Raw genomic sequence first — 17,803 nt, forward strand, 5'->3', positions numbered from 1 at the left:
GGGGGGGGGGGGGGGGGGGGGGACTGTGTGAGAGTGTGTATATGTAGTATTTCACCCTTTATTTTGTGTAGTTTAGTGTAGATACTTTTGGGTACATTCACATGGGCGGGGGTTCACAGCGGAAAAATTGCTGCATCCCAAACTTGCAATTAGAAACTCGCTGTAAACCCCCGCCCATATGACTGTACCCTGCCCTGTACATTCACATGGGGGGTGGCAAACCTCCAGCTATTGCAAAACTACAACTGTCAGCATGCAGTGACAGGGGAAGGGCATGCTGGGACATGTATTTCTGCAACAGCTGGAGGCACACTGGTTGCAAAACACAGTTTGTTACTCAATTCAGTGTTTCCCAACCCGTGTGTCTCCAGCTGTTGCAATACTACAACTCCCAGCATGCATGGTCTATCAATGCATGCTGGGAGTTATCGTTTTGCAACAGCTGGAGGCACCCAGGTTGGGAAACACTGAGTTAGGACACAGACAATGTTTCCCAAAAAGTGTGCCTCCAGTTGTTGCAAAACTACAACTCCCAGCATGCCCAGACATGTTGGAAGTTGTAGTTATGCAACAACTGGAGGAGAACAGTTTGGAGACCCCTGTGTAGTGGTGTCCAAACTGTAGCCCCCCAAAATTTCAATTCTAAGCATGCCCAGACTGCCCAGGCATGCTGAGAGTTGTAGTTTGGCAACATCTGAAGGGCCAGATGTTGCCGAACTACAACTCTCAGCATGCCTGGACAGTTTCGGCATGGTTGGAGTTGAAGTTTTGCAACATCTGAAGGGCTACAGTTTGTACACCACTGTATAGTGGTCTCCCAACTGTGTCCTTCCAGATGTTGCAAAACTATAACTCCCAGCATGCTGAGACTGTCCAGGCATGCTGGGAGTTGTAGTTCTGCAACATCTGAAGGGCCAGATGTTACAGAACTACAACTACCAGCATGCTTGGACTGTCTGGGCATGCTGAGAGTTGCTGCACAGTGGTCTCCAAACTGTGGCCCTCCTGATGTTGCAAAACTACAACTCCCAGCATGGCATTCTGGGAGTTGTAGTTTTAAAAACTCCTAGAATCAGCAGTGAATATCACTTTACAGCGATCTTCACTGCTGCCTCTGCAGCGCCTCCTTTCTGCCGTCGGTCCCCGCGTGTCCTCTAGGTATCGGCCACTGGTCACCCCCCCCCCCCCCCCACACACACACACACACACACACACGCACGCACCAAAGGCCTCCGCAGCCGGCGCCGCCATCTTCCCCGGCTCTGTCCAGACTTCTAGGGGCAGGCAGAGCGGGGGGGGGGGGGGGGGGGGGAAATGAACTTTCAACCCCCCACACACCTGCTCTGCAATTTCCTGGTCGCTAGCGCCGGGGATCGGCATTCCCAGGGGTGCACAGGTACACCCTTGGTCCCTAAGTGGTTAAATGTAAAAAAAAATCATCTTAAAATCACTATGGGGGAGATTTATCAAAACCTGTGCAAAGGAAAAGTTACCCAGTTGCCCATAGCAACCAATCAGATCGCTTCTTTCATTTTGCAGAGGCCTTGTTAAAAATTAAAGAAGCAATCTGATTGGTTGCTATGGGTAACTGGGCAACTTTTCCTCTGGACAGGTTTTGATAAATCTCCCCCTATATGGGCATTATGTGACTTTTAGTCCTTGTGCTTTAAAATTCACCATCAATTATCTCCAAAAGTTAATATGGGACTTGTAATCCATAAAGTTATTTTGCTTGTTATTTTTAGTAAATAAATGTATACCCCAATTTGTAGGTTCAATCAATAGAAGTTGCGCATTTCAGTCACCGTTATATTAATAGTTCATATGGTATATAATGGTAAAACTGTCCACTTCTCCGCATATAAAGTGGGGAAAAAAGTTTTTAATCAGCCACCAATTGTGCAAGTTCTTCCACTTAAAGATTAGAGAGGCCTGTAATTTTCATCATAGGTATACCTCAACTATGAGAGACAGAATGGGAGGAAAGAGTACGGGAAATCACATTGTAGGATTTCTAATGAATTAATAGGTAAATTCCTTGGTAAAATAAGTATTTGGTCACCTACAAACAAGCAAGATTTCTGGCTCTCACAGACCTGTAACTTCTTCTTTGAGTCTCCTCTGTCCTCCACTCGTTACCTGTATTAATGGCACCTGTTTGAACTTATCAGTATAAAAAGGCACCTGTCCACAACCTCCACTATGGCCAAGACTAAGAGCTGTCGAAGGACACCAGAAACAACATTGTAGACCTGCACCAGACTGGGAAGACTGAATCTGCAATAGGCAAGCAGCTGGGTGTGAAGAAATCAGCTGTGGGAGCAATTATTGAGTTTTGAGCAGGCAGCCTCGTCTACGGCGCGCAGGTCTGACAAGAAGCCGCCAGGACTCCGGGAACGAGGAGGAGCTTCAGGGGTTAACAAAGGGTGTGCTGGCGGTGTCACAGCTGCAGGGATCACCCGGTGAGCCGCGGGAGTCCCAGAACAGGAGCGCAGTCCGTAGGCGGGTCCAGCAATGGCGGGCAGGCTGGCCGGAGGAGTCTCTGGATGACGCACGGTACCGGGGATGGGTTTGGGTAGAGGGGTCTCCTGAAGGACCCGCAGAAGGTTTTCCCTGTGGTGTCAAAATGATCTCCAGAACAGTGAACTAAAATCCCAGATTCCCCCGGGGTGGGGGGGGGGGTGGGGGGCCTAGTGAATGACCTGCAGAGAGCTGGGACCAAAGGAACAAAGGCTACCATCAGTAATACACTACGCCGCCAGGGACTTAAATCATGCAGTGCCAAAAGAGGATTGGGAAAATATCACATGGTCAGATGAAACCAAAGTAGAACTTTTTGGTAAAAACTCAACTGGTTGTACCTACTGTGAAGCATGGGGGGTGGAAACCTCATGCTTTGGGGCTGTTTTTCTGTCAAGGGACCAGGATGACTGATCCGTGTAAAGGAAAGAATGAATGGGGCCATGTATCGTGGGATTTTGAGTGAAAACCTCCTTCCATCAGTAAGGGAAATGAAGATGAAACGTGGCTGTGTCTTTCAGCATGACAATGCTCGCAAACACACCGCCCGGGCAACGAAGGAGTGGCTTCGTAGGAAGCATTTCAAGGTCCTGCAGTGGCCTAACCAGTCTCCAGATCTCAACCCCATGGAAAACCTTTGGAGGAAGTTGAAAGTCTGTGTTGCCCAGCGACAGCCACAAAATATCACTGCTCTAGAGGAGATCTGCATAGAGGACTGGGCCAAAATACCAGCAACAGGTTGTGAAAACCTTGTGAAGGGGGCATGGTGAGGCACCGTGGAAGATGGCTGCTCAGTGTTAGAGCTCTGGTACCACAAGGCCCTCTGCCAGCCTAATTCAGCACTGACCGCCAGCAGCTCTAGGAGGAAAACCTTCCACAGGTCCTTCAGGAGTCCCCTGCTAACCAAACCTGTCCCCGTTACAGTGTGGCATCCAGAGACGACTCCAGCCTCCGCCAGCCTGCCCGTCATTGCTGGACCCGTCTCCGGACTGCGCTCACGTTGTGGGACTCCCGCGGCTCACCGGGTGATCCCTGCAGCTGTGACACTGCCGGCGGTTAACCCCTGAAGCTCCTCTCCTCCTTGTTCATGGAGGCTTCTTGTCAGACCTGCGCGCCATAGACGAGGCTGCCTGCAGAGTGGGTACTCCCGGCTCGGTGCCCTCAAGGGCCTCTATGGTGCCTGCATTGGTGTCTGGGACCCCCCCCCCCCCCCCGGAAGGTAGGGGGGGTCATCATCTTGGGACAGTGTACCTCACATGGAGCTTGAGTGCTCAGGAATCCCCGCTCCCACACCAACGGCCTTTGACCTGTGTCAGCTCTTATCACAAATTTCTACTTAGGAGGACTTTCACTCTTTAATGTCTGAAGTCAAAGAAGCCTGCTGTGCTGAAATTTCCTCTCTTCGCCAAGACTTGCATGTTTCCGACAGAGTTGAGCGTTTGGAAGAGGCCCACGATTCTACCAGGGCGTATATCGCTCAGCTCCAGTCCACTGTTGCCTCACAATCAGAGTTCCTCTGCGATAAGCATAACCACATGGAGGATTTGGATAATAGGGGGTGCAGGAACAATATCCAAGTGCGGGTCTCCCCGAAGCCATCTGGAATGAAGACGTGCATGCTAATTTGGAAGCAATTTTTAACCTTCTCCTGGGCCAACCCCTGTCCCAGAGGATCAGACTGGAGAGAGCGCACCAAGCCCTTCGCTCCAAGCCATCTAATGGCCCCTCTAGAGAAGTCATCTGTTGTGTGAATGACTTTCAACTTAAGGAAGCTATCATGGCCAATTTCGTCTTTGACGGTGCTGCTATTCAGCTGTATCAAGACCTCTTGTGGAGCACCCTCAGGATGCGGCTTCTACTCCAACCTCCAACTGCTGTTTTGCGTTCCCACTCTGATATCCCGTCTTTCTGCCTCCACCCCCACCTTTCCCTCCTTGTGTGGCGAGCGGTCCGCAATTGGCGGTCTGGAGTAAACAGGAAAGCAGCCCCCCCCCCCACACCTACTTGAGATGCAGCCTGGATGCTAACTAGTGCTCCCTTTGTGCCTGTGGGACTTTGCTTTTCTTTGATTCACCCCTGGGATACATTGTTTGTTGTTACTGTTTTGCACTTATTGAGCTGTTGTAGTTACTGTATCCTGTGTTCTTTTTGGCGGTCATCTACACCTGCTGCTTTTGGCATGGCCTCGTTGCGTGAGCCTTTCTGGGCTGGTTCCGTCTTTTCTCAACGATGTTCTCTCATCTACCCACCGAGGCCTTCCCAAACTAAATGGTACTTTGGAGGTTACTATGCACCTTGATTTTGCTGCTGTTTTGTGCCTCATCTTTGACCCAGTGGTCAATGGTTTATTCCTTGTTTCGTAGTTTTTTTGTTCTTTTTCTTTGGTCTCTTTTTATTGTCTTGTCTTTTGTTGTCTGTCTTGTCTCTCCCTTTCCTTCTGTGTCTTGCTCCCCCTCCCTCTTTTCCCCTCTTCTCTTCTAGGCTTCCAGAGGCGGTTACGTTTCCCCTTGACTCCTACATCCTCGATTGTGCTCATGGCTGTGGGAATCCTTACCTCATACCTGGGTGAGGGCATTTTCTCTTTCAGCTTCCTCCTCTCCCCTTGTTCTTGACCATGGCTAAGTGTGTTTCCCTGAACATTGAGGGCCACCACTCTCCCCCTAAGCGGCACCTCTTGCCACGGGAGTTGGTCTCACAGAGGGCTGATATAGTTTTTCTTCAGGAAACACACTTTGACCACTCTGGCTTTTTCCAATTTCTACACTATTTTTACCCGCTTGCTTTTTTGTCCACTTCAGGCAGGAAGACGGCCAGAGTAGCAATCTTGATCTCCCGGTCTTGCCCCATCCAGGTCATTTCCTCCTATACTGACCTCCAGGGATGGTGTGTGATAGTAAAGGGCTCCCTTGGGCTTCGAGCAATTGTGTCATTCTGGGCCACAGACAAAGGGTCTTCACTCAGACATTTACTCTATTATTAATGCTCCCCTTGATGGGAGTGCTCCATCTCATCGCTACATGAGTCGTTGGGAGGAGGATTTGACCACCACTATCACCCTGCCCCAATGACTGATTATTTTGTAATGGGCCTCTGTCCAGCCTATAAAGAAACGCAATTTAAGATGTTAATGGACTAGTACCATACCCCTGCATTGCTCAATAAATTGTACCCAAGTATTCCCCCTCAATGTTGGCGTTGTGGTGTGGGGCTGGGCATGGTCTTTCACATATACTGGTCCTGCCCTATGATTGTTACTTATTGGGAGATGGTGAAAAGGCTGGTGGCCCCGGGTCTACTTATTGTACCTCCCCTGTAGGACCTTACCCAAACGACCTTTCAAGTTGTTCATGCACATGGTCCTAGCAGCTAAAACTCTTATCGCAAAATGCTGGAAGCAACCCTTTCCTCCATCTGAGATGGATCTCGTAGCAAGAATCAGGGAGATACGTTCTCTTGAATCCCTTACTTCCTCACTTAATAATTCCTTACCTCTCTTCCTGTCTGTCTGGGAGCCCTGGGTTAGGTTCTAGGATAGGCAACCTCCTTAATTCTCTTACTCTTTCTTTCTGAGGCTGTCCTCCCCTTCCTAGTCCTTCTCCTCCCTCTTTCCCTACTTTCCTCATCTTACTTGTGAGGTCCTGTTTTTGTCTGTTTGTTATGTCTTGTAAAGAGTTGTTATTTTCTGTTTGTAGGGGCATGAAGAAGGGCCTCCCTGGGGCCTTCCCAGGAGATTAAAATACAAGCACAGTTTGACAACTGAGTATTGCATGAGAGGTACCTGTGAACCTACTTGCTCAATCGTTCTATTCACTGCCTCACATTCTCCTGGTGCCTATTTCTGACTCATGTTTGTATTAGAATTTATTTTGCATTATTTTATTCCTGCACTGAAAAACCTTAATAAAAATTTACAGTAAAAAAAAAAAAAAAAAAAAAAAAAAAAAAACCTTGTAAAGACTTCCAGAAAAAATTTGTTCTCTGTTAATGCCAACAAAGGGTATATAACAAAGTATTGAGATGCACTTTTGTTAGTTATTGACCAAATACTTATTTTCCACCATCATTTGCAAACAAATTCTTTAAAAATCAGACAGTGATTTTATGGATTTTTTTTTTCTCATTATGCCTCTTATAGTTAATGTATGCCTATGATGAAAATTACAAGCCTCCCTCATCTTTTTAAGTGGGAGAACTTGTACAATTGGCAGCTGACTTAATACTTTTTCCACACTGTAATTTTCTACAACCGTATGTTAAACTAACACCTTCATATTTTTTTTTCTTTTAATATCTTTTTTATTATAAAAATTTCAAAATTCATCAATATAGCAATAAATACACGTACATAATTCTCCAACAATACATTCCCATGATCCCCTCTCGTACCCCACCCCTGCCAGAAAGAGGGGGAAAAAAATAGAAAAGAATACCTGACGAATGTCACTATTCCCACTCTGCCCAAACTAATCTGAAATTGTTTAATCTTTTCTTAAACCTACCAGCTCTCCACTCTTCAAATTTCTGAATTTTTTGAACTAGCCTTTCCCATTCGATTGCATTGGGGCCCCTACTCCCAAATAATCCCCTCAAAACTACCACCTTAGCTAGCATTAATATACAGGTTAATAATTCTCTACCTTTCTTAATCTGACTGAGGTCTCCACGAATTACTTCCATCACCGACCAATCTTTTTCTAAATTCAGTTTTTTACCGGTCTTCAGAAACACCATAGTCCAGAATTCTTTTACCTTTGGACATTCCCATAACAAGTGAATTAAGTCCGCATCCCTTCTGCTTCATTTAGGGCAGGCCGCGTTCTTCCAACAACCTATCTTTTTTTTAACTGTAACGGTTAGTAGTAGAGTTGGTATTGGTATATTATTCTTAATTGCATAATTATATATTTTTTATTTATAGAACATTATTAACATTCCTCAATATGCCTTCCCATATTTCCCCAGAGATCGGGCCACATAACTCTTCCCACCTCCTCCTTTTCTATTCCTGAAAATTTATGGGGATAGTACTGAGAAGTAACCTATATAAAATTGTCTTAACTTCCCTCCTCCTTCCAAGTCCATATATTCTACCACCATATGTGTACATAATAAAAAATGTCCTTCCTTTCCGTGCATCTATATGCTTCACTTAATTGAATATACCAAAGTTTGTGTTCCTTTCTCAATCCATACTCACTCCCTTTATCTCACCGTTTTGAAATAGCTGTGCCACATATTTAATCCCTTTACCTTTCCAAAAAATCACTCCCTACTCTTAAATTGTTAAAAGTGATTATTATCCCACAATCTCATGTTCCTTATACTTCCTTCTACATTACATCTTTTTTTTACCTCTTGCCAGGTTTTCCTAAATAATTCTAATAGTGAAATGTGCTCCAAATCCTTCTTTACCGGAAGACCCGCTTCAACAAAATAAAAACTCTCATAGTGCCCTCTATAAGACTCAAATAATTCCCCCCCATAGTGTTTCACTCCACCCCCGTCTAATGTTCTGAAGGTTCTTTGCTAAGAAATACAACCTAAACTCAGGTAGCCCCCCTCCTCCTTCCCCTTCCAGGTGAACCCACCTGTTATATTTCATCCGAACGCTACCTCTCCCCCAAATGAGTCTGCCCAAAAGGGCTTCTAAACACCAAAACCATTTCCCAGGTATCCAACTAGGGGCTGGCTTATTCAGTAAGGCATCAGTTAAGCTGATTAAAGAAATTTTTTGTCGTTGCTAGTTTGATTCCCAAATAGTCCATGCTCTCGTCCTCCTTCAAGATCTTTACCCCAATACTTCCTTAACATTTCCTGGAACTAATGGCATAAGGGATGATTTAGACCAATTAATTTTAAGGCCAGATACCTTCCCGAAATCCTCAACCACTTTAATTGCTTCTGGGACTCCCATATACGCATTTTCAAGGAACAAAAGAATATCGTCAGCGCACATAAGGAATTTCTCTTCAGCTCCTTTAATCCCGAATCCCCTCAAAGCCTCCGCTTTTTTTTTAACTTCATCGCCAACATCTCTAAGAAAAGGACAAACAACAGAGGAGAAAGCGGACACCCCTGCCTAGTGCCTTGACCAATGCTCAGTTAAGATGAGAGAGATCCATTTACTGCAACCCTGGCCCTAGGATTTCTATAAAGTAACCTTTTTTTTCTCTCCCTTTTATTTAAAACTATATGTCTAGGTGTGATAAATTAAGGGTATTATTCTAGAACGTGAGAGGAATGGTGGAGCGACGAAACAGAGTGGCAAGTGGAATTATTTACCAGCCATTATTTGTCTGGCTGAATCCCACGTTACTAAGGAATCTGAGGGTAAAATTTCCAGACGATGGTCCCAATTGGAATTCCATTCCTCGTCTTCCAGCTATTCAGCTGGAGTCTCTGTTTATATTCATAGGGCAATCCCAGCCACGATCTTCTCTAAAAAAGTAGATCAAGGAGGACAGTACGTGTTTATTATTTTTTTTTTATCCGATCATTTTTATTAAACACTTTTTATCCTGCTTCACAGGTAAAAAAAAAAAAAAAAAAACATGCAATACAAGCAACAAAAGGAGAAGAAATAAGGGATATTAGAGATACCTCGAGCAAGCAAGCCTGCTCCAGAGCGTCAAACCGTAAACCATCAGGAAACCAGAGGTTGTTGATCACAGGAGCTGAACAATATACATTCCCGTAACCACATATCCGCAGTGGTGAGGTATCATAGAATAAAATAAGAGGTTCTTCCTTTACACTAATAAACTGTAAACCGCAACAAACATTTGTGTGCAGCGACATGTGTATGAGTAAATCAGAGAAAGTAAAAGTTCTCTCTACAAAATATACCAAAGGTTATACAGAATTAAGATATCCTGGGGAGACACCTAGTCATCAAAAGGAAAGGGAGAGAGACACAAAGGAAAAAAAAAAAAAAGGGGGGGGGTGGGAGGGAGCAGAAAGGTCCGGCTGAAGAAGGAGCAAGAAGGAAACCATAGTCATAGGAGAGGGGAAACATAAAAAGAAGGTAGGAGAGACATAGCATCAAACGGGGACAGAGGAGTGGTACAAGAGTGAAACATCAAAATACACAGAAACTCTGTCCCATCCCACAAGTAGTGATATGAATAAGTAGAGCCAGCAGTAAAGAAGGCATGCATTGGACCCCTGCACAATTGTAGAAGAATGGCTGCGGGTAAGCCCGGTGTATCAAGCCATTGCCCCCAGATCCGCTCAAATTTAGTCAGTGCATTAAGTTTCAAGTACACCCCTTGCTCCAACCTGATAATGGCATTCATCCTAATTATAAATTTCTGTATCATGGGTGGAGCCGCATGGGTCCAGTGCGAAGCAATGACCTTATGCGCCTGGTATAGAATGCGTTGGACGCCAAGGACAGCACTGCCGTCCTCCTGATTGCCATCCAAATAACCCAGCACACACGACACAGGAGTCAGTGGGATAGTAATGGAAAATACCCTTTGAATCAGGGCCACAATCTCACGCCAGAACTCCCCCAATTCCCTACAACCCCAAAACATGTGAAGTAAGTCAGCATCGTCCATTGAACATCTGGGGCATGTAGAGTCGGGGCGCCATCCTATCTTATACAAAAATGCCGGCGTACGATACACCCTATGGATAAGATACAATTGAGACAAACGGTTAGGTTCACTAAGCGAAAGCAGAGGCACAGTCTCCAGAATGTCCTTCCACTGATCGTCAGTAAGGGGTCCCACCTCCGCCACCCACTTGTCCCTCGCTGCAATGGGGAACACTGCCAAGTGTTTATCTAACAAGGTACGATAAGACAACGAAATGGCCCCCCGCTGACCACCCACCTATATCTTGAAGGAGACTATGGGTAGAGACAGTGAGAGGCGTCACTGCACACTGTCTATCCAAGGCATGTCGTAGCTGAAGGTATTGATAAAAAGGACCTATGAGGGAGGTCAAATTTCGTCTGCAGATCCAAAAAGTGAAGAACACCACCATCAGACAAGGTACGTATGCCTGCAGCCAACCACGGAGAGAACCCCTCAAGACAAAAAGTCTCCGGGAGCTGGGGATTTCGCCACAGAGGAGTAAAGGGAGTAAATCCTGACACCTGAAGAAGGAACTTAACAGTATCCCACACCCGAACCATCAGGGAGAGCGTGGGAAGGGAGCAGGTAAGACCAGCACGAGGGCCTAACTCAAGAGCACTCAGCGGAGGGGATTGTCCAGAGATCCATGCCACCAGTGTTCCGGAGATCCCCCCTCCATCCACCAACCCCCAACCCTTAAAGTGTTGCATCTGGGAAGCTAGAAAGTAAATATACGGATTCGGAACAGCCAGACCGCCGTCCAGCTTACTGCATAGGAGCGTGTCCAGACGGATCCGGGCACATCCTCCCTTCCATATAAACGAGCGGAAGAGACTGTTGATCCGCTTGAAATACAGGACTGGTATCCAGACGGGAGAATTTTGCAGTATATAGAGGAGTTGGGGCAATAGAATCATTTTAATCAAGTTGCAGCGACCAACAACCGAGATGGGCAAGCGGGACCATGCGTCCACCTTCCTCTGGAACTTGGCCAACAGGGGAAGCAAATTATCGCTAATGTAGTCTTTGATTCTGGAGGAAATAATTCCCAAGTATTTAAACCTGCTGACAACCTGTAGAGGGACAGAGGGCAACGGTGAATCTTGTAAGGAAGGAGACAAAAACATAACTACCGACTTATCCCAATTTATCGTGAGGCCAGAGTATCCTCCGAAGGTGGTAATTATCAACATAATCGGGTTAATAGAGGAATCCAAATCACTAGTATACAATAAAAGGTCATCAGCGTAGAGCGAGACCCGCTCCTCTTCCCTGTCACACACGGGAACCCCCTAAAGTCCGGTGAGGAACGAAGCAGAGACGCTAGAGGCTCAATCGCTATGGCGAAGAGTAAAGGAGATAAAGGGCATCCCTGCCTCGTCCCAGAGCAAAACTATCGGATAGGCCCCCATTTGCTCTAATCCTCGCCCTCGGACCTGAATACAGAAGTCGTACCCAGCTCAAAAAAGACTATCCAAAACCCATCCGCTTCGTCACGGCCCATAGGAAATCCCACTCGACACTGTCGAATGCTTTCGCAGCGTCGACTGAGATAACAGCAGCCCAACTCCCCCCTCCCTCGTCACGGGCCTGCAAGTTGAGGTGTAGACGTCGTAGGTTATGGGAGGTAGACCTATCAGGCATAAAGCCCGACTGGCCTCTATGAATTAAGTCCGACACCACTTTAGACAGTATTAGCTAGGGCCCTAGCCAGTAATTTCACGTCAGACATTAACAGAGATATCAAGCGGTAAGAGTCGGGGAGTCTCAGGTCCTTTCCTGGTTTGGGGAGGACGACAATAAGTGCCTCCCTCATAGAGGGGGGTAGCTCGCCCATCTCCAAAGCAGCCTCGAACCCCGTCAACAATCGAGGGAGCAGCAGCACCTCACTAGGTTTGTAAAATTCACCTGGCAATCCGTCTATACCGGGGCTTGTCGATGGCTAGGGACTGCAGGGCCAAGTCCAGGTCCTCCACTGAAAGGGGGCTGTCCAAGAACTGTTGTTGGTCAGGGGTAAGTGTAGGTAAAGGTATACTGGCTAGGTAAGCGTCCAGGTCAGAAGAGGAGACAGAGAAAGTCGTACTAGTATACAAGCGTCTATAGAAGACATAAAAGCAGCCCACTATAGCCAGGTCCTCCCGGAAGATATCCCCAGCAGAATTCACTAATTCAGCAATGTACGGAGAACCCGACTGCGCTCGAACAATAGTAGCTAACAGGTGGCCAGAACTTTTGCCTTCAAGGAAAAACCTGGAGGAGGTGGTCTCTCAACAAAGATTGCGCCTCCTTCCAGTGTCTCATTCGCAACAGAGGGGTCCGTCACATACATGGCTTCTGTCTCTGACACCCCTCGTTGGCGTGCTACCCTCAGTTCCCTAGACTTAGATTTATGCCTACTAATTCTCTGTATGTAAAGACTCCGAACATATGCTTTCAGAGCCTCCCACGTGATGGCCACAGAGGAAGACCCCGAGTTAAAGAGGAAGAATTCCTCAATAGCCGAGTCCATGTCGCCCCCCCCCCCCCCCCTTCCACCAACCGTAACCAGAAGGGATGCAGGCGCCACAGGGTGTTCAAGGATCGAAGAGAGGAACCCCAGGAAAGACGTACATGCAGGGGGGAGTGGTCAGATATGCTCCGGGGGAGGTATTCTGCCTCCCGCAACAGAGGCAGCATCGAGTAAGTACCTAAGGCCAGGTCAATATGGGATAAGGTTCTATGTGAGCTTGTATAGCAGGAGTCTGGAGAAGAAAAAGTTTAGTCTCAAGGGGCGACACGCCTTCTTTACCGTGAGGACTGTGAATTTATGGAACGGTCTACCTCAGGAACTGGTCACAGCAGGAACAATTAACAGCTTTAAAACAGGGTTAGATACATTCCTGGAACAAAATAACATTAATGCTTATGAAGAAATATAAAATCCCGTCCCTTCCTCAATATCGCGCCACACCCCTACCCCTTAATTCCCTGGTTGAACTTGATGGACATATGTCTTTTTTCGACCGTACTAACTATGTAGTGACGAGCATTAGGGTTCCTCATCCTCCAGAGGTCACAGATGCCCACCTTCTCCAGGAGATCTACAAAAGCAGAACGATCAGGACGAGCACCCCCAGGCACAGCAGCATGCCTGTCCAGACACGGTGAGGGCACAGTATTAAAGTCTCCAAGGAGCAAGGCGGGCACCGGCGGCAGAGTCGAGAGGATGGAAAACAGCTTCTTGAGAACTACACTGGAGTATGGGGGCGGGACGTAAATAGCGACAAGAACAAGTCGTTCCCTAAAAATAGTGCAGTGGATGCAGACATATCTCCCGTCAGGGTCAATATGGGAAGAATGACAAACAAAGGGAATGGACCTATGTACTAAGACAGACACACCCCTAGCATGAGTGGAGTAGGTGGAATGGAAGGCCTTAGAGATCCAAGAGCGGTTCAAGAATCGCACGGAATCCGGAACAAGGATTGGAAATCCCGCATATACTGGAAGATCGCGCACCTCTTATTGGCATCCCCCAGGCCTCGCACATTCCAGGAAAGGAAAGAAACAGTATTAGCCATCAGGACAGACAAACATAGAGCAGGATAACTCACGGTGTCTCCCCAGCATCAACGGGCAATACAGTAGGAATCCTACAGAGAAAATAACACACGGAAGCTGCACACAGTACAAAAAAAGAAAAAAAAATCACAAGTTAATAGCATGAAAACATACAAAACAGCATTTCTTGGTTACATAGCAAGAACACAATGAAAAGAAAAAAAACAGCCAACATTGTCTCCAGCACGGGAAACCAACAGGGGTCCATAGAAATCATCAACCGGGAGGAGCTGTATAGTCCAAGAAGGTGACAGCGGAACAAGCCACCTGCTCACGATAAAGGATAACTAAGAAACAGCCATATCTAAGAAACTGATAGCACCCCTAGGGGAACACTCGGCTAAGCCACAAGTCGCCATATTTTGTGAAGGATAAAGCAGCAACCAACAAAATAACAAAAATTCCCCCCCCCCCCGTGTGCAGGGTCAAGCATCAGCGCAGCGTCCCAAAGCATCCAAGCTCATATGGAAGACCGCCATCTCAATCGCCATCAGGATTGCGCCGAATGCGGGCCTCGTTAGAGTCCAGCCACTGCACAGCCTGTCGGGGAGTTTCAAACAAATGTGTAGAGCCCAGAGCCACGACACCCAGTTTAGCAGGGTACAACATAGAATATGCGACATTCAGTGCTCTAAGTCTTCGCTTGATGTCCATAAATTGAGCCCCCTTCTTCTGTACCTCAATGGAGAAATCCGGAAATATGGATACACGTGACCCATCAATGGTAAGATCCAGGTGATCACGAGCCGCCCGCAGGATGGTGTCCCTGTCTTTAAAATGTAGAACCTTCAACAGGATTGGGAGCACCAGGTGGAGGAGCACGGAAAGGAATGCGGTGTGCCCTTTCCACTGCAAATAAAGGTGACAGGGTGTCTTTCCCAAATTTAGTGGTAAGCCAGTTCTCAAAAAAGTCACCCACAGCCATGCCTTCAGCTCGCTCAGGGACACCAACGATCCACAGATTGTTCCGCCTGAGATGGTTCTCAAGATCATCCGTTTTGGCAATAAGAAGGAACACATTATGAACCACGCAGCCCAGATCTCTTTGCACCCCAGGGAATTTATCCTCGACATCCCCCACTCTGTCCTCCAGGGCTGTAATTCGTTCATTAGTGCGGTGGAGGTCGTGCCTTATCAGGGACACTTCCTCCTTAATGGTCCCTGTATCAACCCCAAGGGCTAGGACTGCTGCATAAATATATCTCTCATAGTGGGTTCAGCCAGCGGGGAAGGGGTAGAGGTAGAACGCCCTTCAGCGGCAGCAGCAGGCACTTCTTGTATAATGGCCCCACTGACCTGTCCAGGACGTGAAGTAGGAGGGTTCCGGGGAGCACCCCCGGAGTCCATGGCCCCAGGGCAATCTTCAGAGGCATCAGAAGCAGCCTCCCAGTCAGCAGCCCTGGAGCCATCAGTCCCGCTTCTCAGCACTGCCGGCGTTCGGGCGAAGCGCTCCAGGCGCGCCGCCACATCAGAGAGCCGAGGGGAAGCGTCGGCGCCATCTTAGGCACTAGGTGTTGACAGGCCTGAGGGCTTTTTGTGCTTGTTGCGGCCAGAGCATCCACCCGGCATCGTTCCCGTTAGGACCGGAGGCAGCCGGGGACCTTCAGGAGCAGGTGGGTGAGAGAATAGGAGAATTTGTGAGCTGTTACAGGAGGACAGTCCGGATATTTAAGCAGGAGCTCCGCCGCACACGTCCTCTCACATCGCCGGCAGACCACGCCCCCCGACAGTATGTGTTTATGCAAAATTCTTTGATTGGGAGGGAGTGATGGCCTTTTTCTATGTCCCTCCACCATTTTCCTCTCAGCCCCTATTAGACCTGATTGGTTTTTACAAAGGTAAAGAACATCTTCCTCTATATTTGGTAGGAAATCACAATTGTGTGTTGAGTCCCACCCAGGATAGATCCTCAACTAGGGTTGGGAGAGAGTCTGAAATCCCCCTCCTTAAACTATGTGTAGAGATGGGTTTGAGAGATCCGTGGCATTTAATGAATCCTGATAGAAGGGTGTTTTCTTGTTTCTCGGCCTCCCATAAAGTTGCATCACAAATTGATATCCTCTCTAATGATAAGGGGCTGCGGTTTATTGAAGTTATAAGATATGAAGGTAGGACCATATCGGACCCCTCTCCAGTGGTAATGGAACTAGTTAGAGTACTGGTTATCGGAGAAATCAAGGGGAGAGAGTTTTTAGTCTTAACTCACATTGGTTGAATCTGATAGTTGAAAAGGAAGAAATTGTAAAAGAACTCTGGGAATTTTGGGAACTGAAGAACTCAGCCCCTTTCCCGGTAGTGTGGGATACCCTCAAAGCAGTATTAAGGGGAATTTTGTACAGGGAGATACAAAGGAAAAATAAGGAATTCTATAAGGTAGAACAGGACTTGAGAGAGAGTGTTAGGGAAGCTGAGGAGAGATATGAGGTAGAGAGATCTGAAAATAATTTTAGAGAGTTAGAACTAGTGCAGGGGAAATTGTCAGACTACTGTTTGGAGAAAGCACAGCAAAACATTTTTTTCTCAGGAAAGAGAGACGTAGAGGGAGCCAGCCCACCCTGGGAAATTCTTGGCCAACTTAATCAAGGCTCAAAAGGAAAGAAGTGAAATTTTAACACTAAGAGATGATAATGGAGATATTGAAACATCACAGGAGGAGATACAGAAGATAGCCCGACAGTATGATCCAAAATTATATAGTTCAGAGGAGCTTGCAGGTGACAGCGAGATAGAGTCATATTTAGAGGAGATTAGGATACCCTTGAAAGCCTTAATAAACAAATTAGTGTAGAAGAATTAGGAAAAGCTTTAGAGGGATGCTCGACTACATCAGCCCCGGGGCTGGATGGTCTACCTTATTCAATACATTGAGAATATAAAGAAGTACTGCTCCCTGTTCTTTGTGTATTCTTGGGGGCGGCGTGAAGGGAGGAGAACTGCCTCCCTCAATGCTGGAAACCAAAATAGTCTTAATATTGAAGAAGGAGAAGGATTGTACAAGGATGGAATCCTATCGTCCTATATCTCTTATAAATTCAGATGCGAAGATTCTGGCGAAATTAGTGGCCATGGAAAATAAGGGGGAAGTGCCTAAAAACTAACTTTTTATTAAAATGCGTTAAAAAACACCACAACAAATAATAAACGTGATTTCCAATAAATTAACTATATTAAGCCACGCCTCACATCCATAGATGTGATATGAACCCGCTATATATTTATATTTGCTAGGTTCACATAGCGAAATGCTATCAAAACATGTGTCATAGATTTCCAATACACCACATCCTTGTTAGTAAACCGTCAATATGTAATACTCAAATAAATCCTCAAATTCACTCCACTGCTATAGCTATACACAATTCCCAACACGCGTTTCTGTCCACCTGTGTACAATCCGCAACAGGGGCACGTCTTCAGGGGATCTGATGGTAACTCGCATATAAGGGTATACCAATAAATAATATACAATATACCAAACACAGTTACTATAAAGTGATCATATGTCTTGCACAGTCATAGAATCAAGAAAAGATACTATAGCAACCCAATGCCATGTAATCCACAATCAGTAAGTGGGCTCCAATCTGCAAAAAAGCACATATAATGTATAGTACCTTAGTATCCGCTTGATGGCAATATCACATTAATAAATGGACTCTACATATCCAGAGTGCTCACCCCTATACAGTACATGGACGGGTGTACCTGAAATAGCAAGGTGCTAGGCTTACAAACTGCACTAATTCCAAACCCCCGGCATGTGAGTCCGTCTATTATTTTCATACTCACATGTCGCCAAGGATGATAAGAGTTCCTACTGAGCCTGCAGTGACAGGTCTCCGGGTCCAGTTATCCCGCGTGGTGCGCTGCTCGCACGCCAGCATCTCCCTAAATCCGTGGCCACTTCCGGGATTCCCCCGGACCGCCTCTCTGTGATGCTCGGAGTAGGCGGGGCCGTGTGACGCTGTGAGTAAACACACTCACATGTGTCATAGAATGCTCAATACTGATTGGCTGGTGGGTGGGTATGGTACGTAATATAGATAGATACATAGGAATAGCTGGCACAGATTACTAAGTGTCCGTAATGTAGTAACCGG

The 17,803-nt window shown here is 46.6% G+C and overlaps 1 protein-coding gene across 1 annotated transcript in view; it reads right to left on the reverse strand.

Moving 5' to 3' along the window:
• SCUBE3 (signal peptide, CUB domain and EGF like domain containing 3) overlaps positions 1-17,578 on the reverse strand; it is a 1,482,089-nt gene extending 1,464,511 nt beyond the window's left edge. Inside the window, exon 1 of the mRNA XM_056557668.1 lies at positions 17,493-17,578. The gene's annotated coding sequence lies outside the window, so the exon portion shown is untranslated. The remainder of the gene's footprint in view (positions 1-17,492) is intronic.
• Positions 17,579-17,803: the final 225 nt, after the last annotated feature.

Source organism: Hyla sarda, chromosome 2 (assembly GCF_029499605.1).
Source record: "Hyla sarda isolate aHylSar1 chromosome 2, aHylSar1.hap1, whole genome shotgun sequence".
Classification (NCBI taxonomy): Eukaryota; Metazoa; Chordata; class Amphibia; order Anura; family Hylidae; genus Hyla; species Hyla sarda.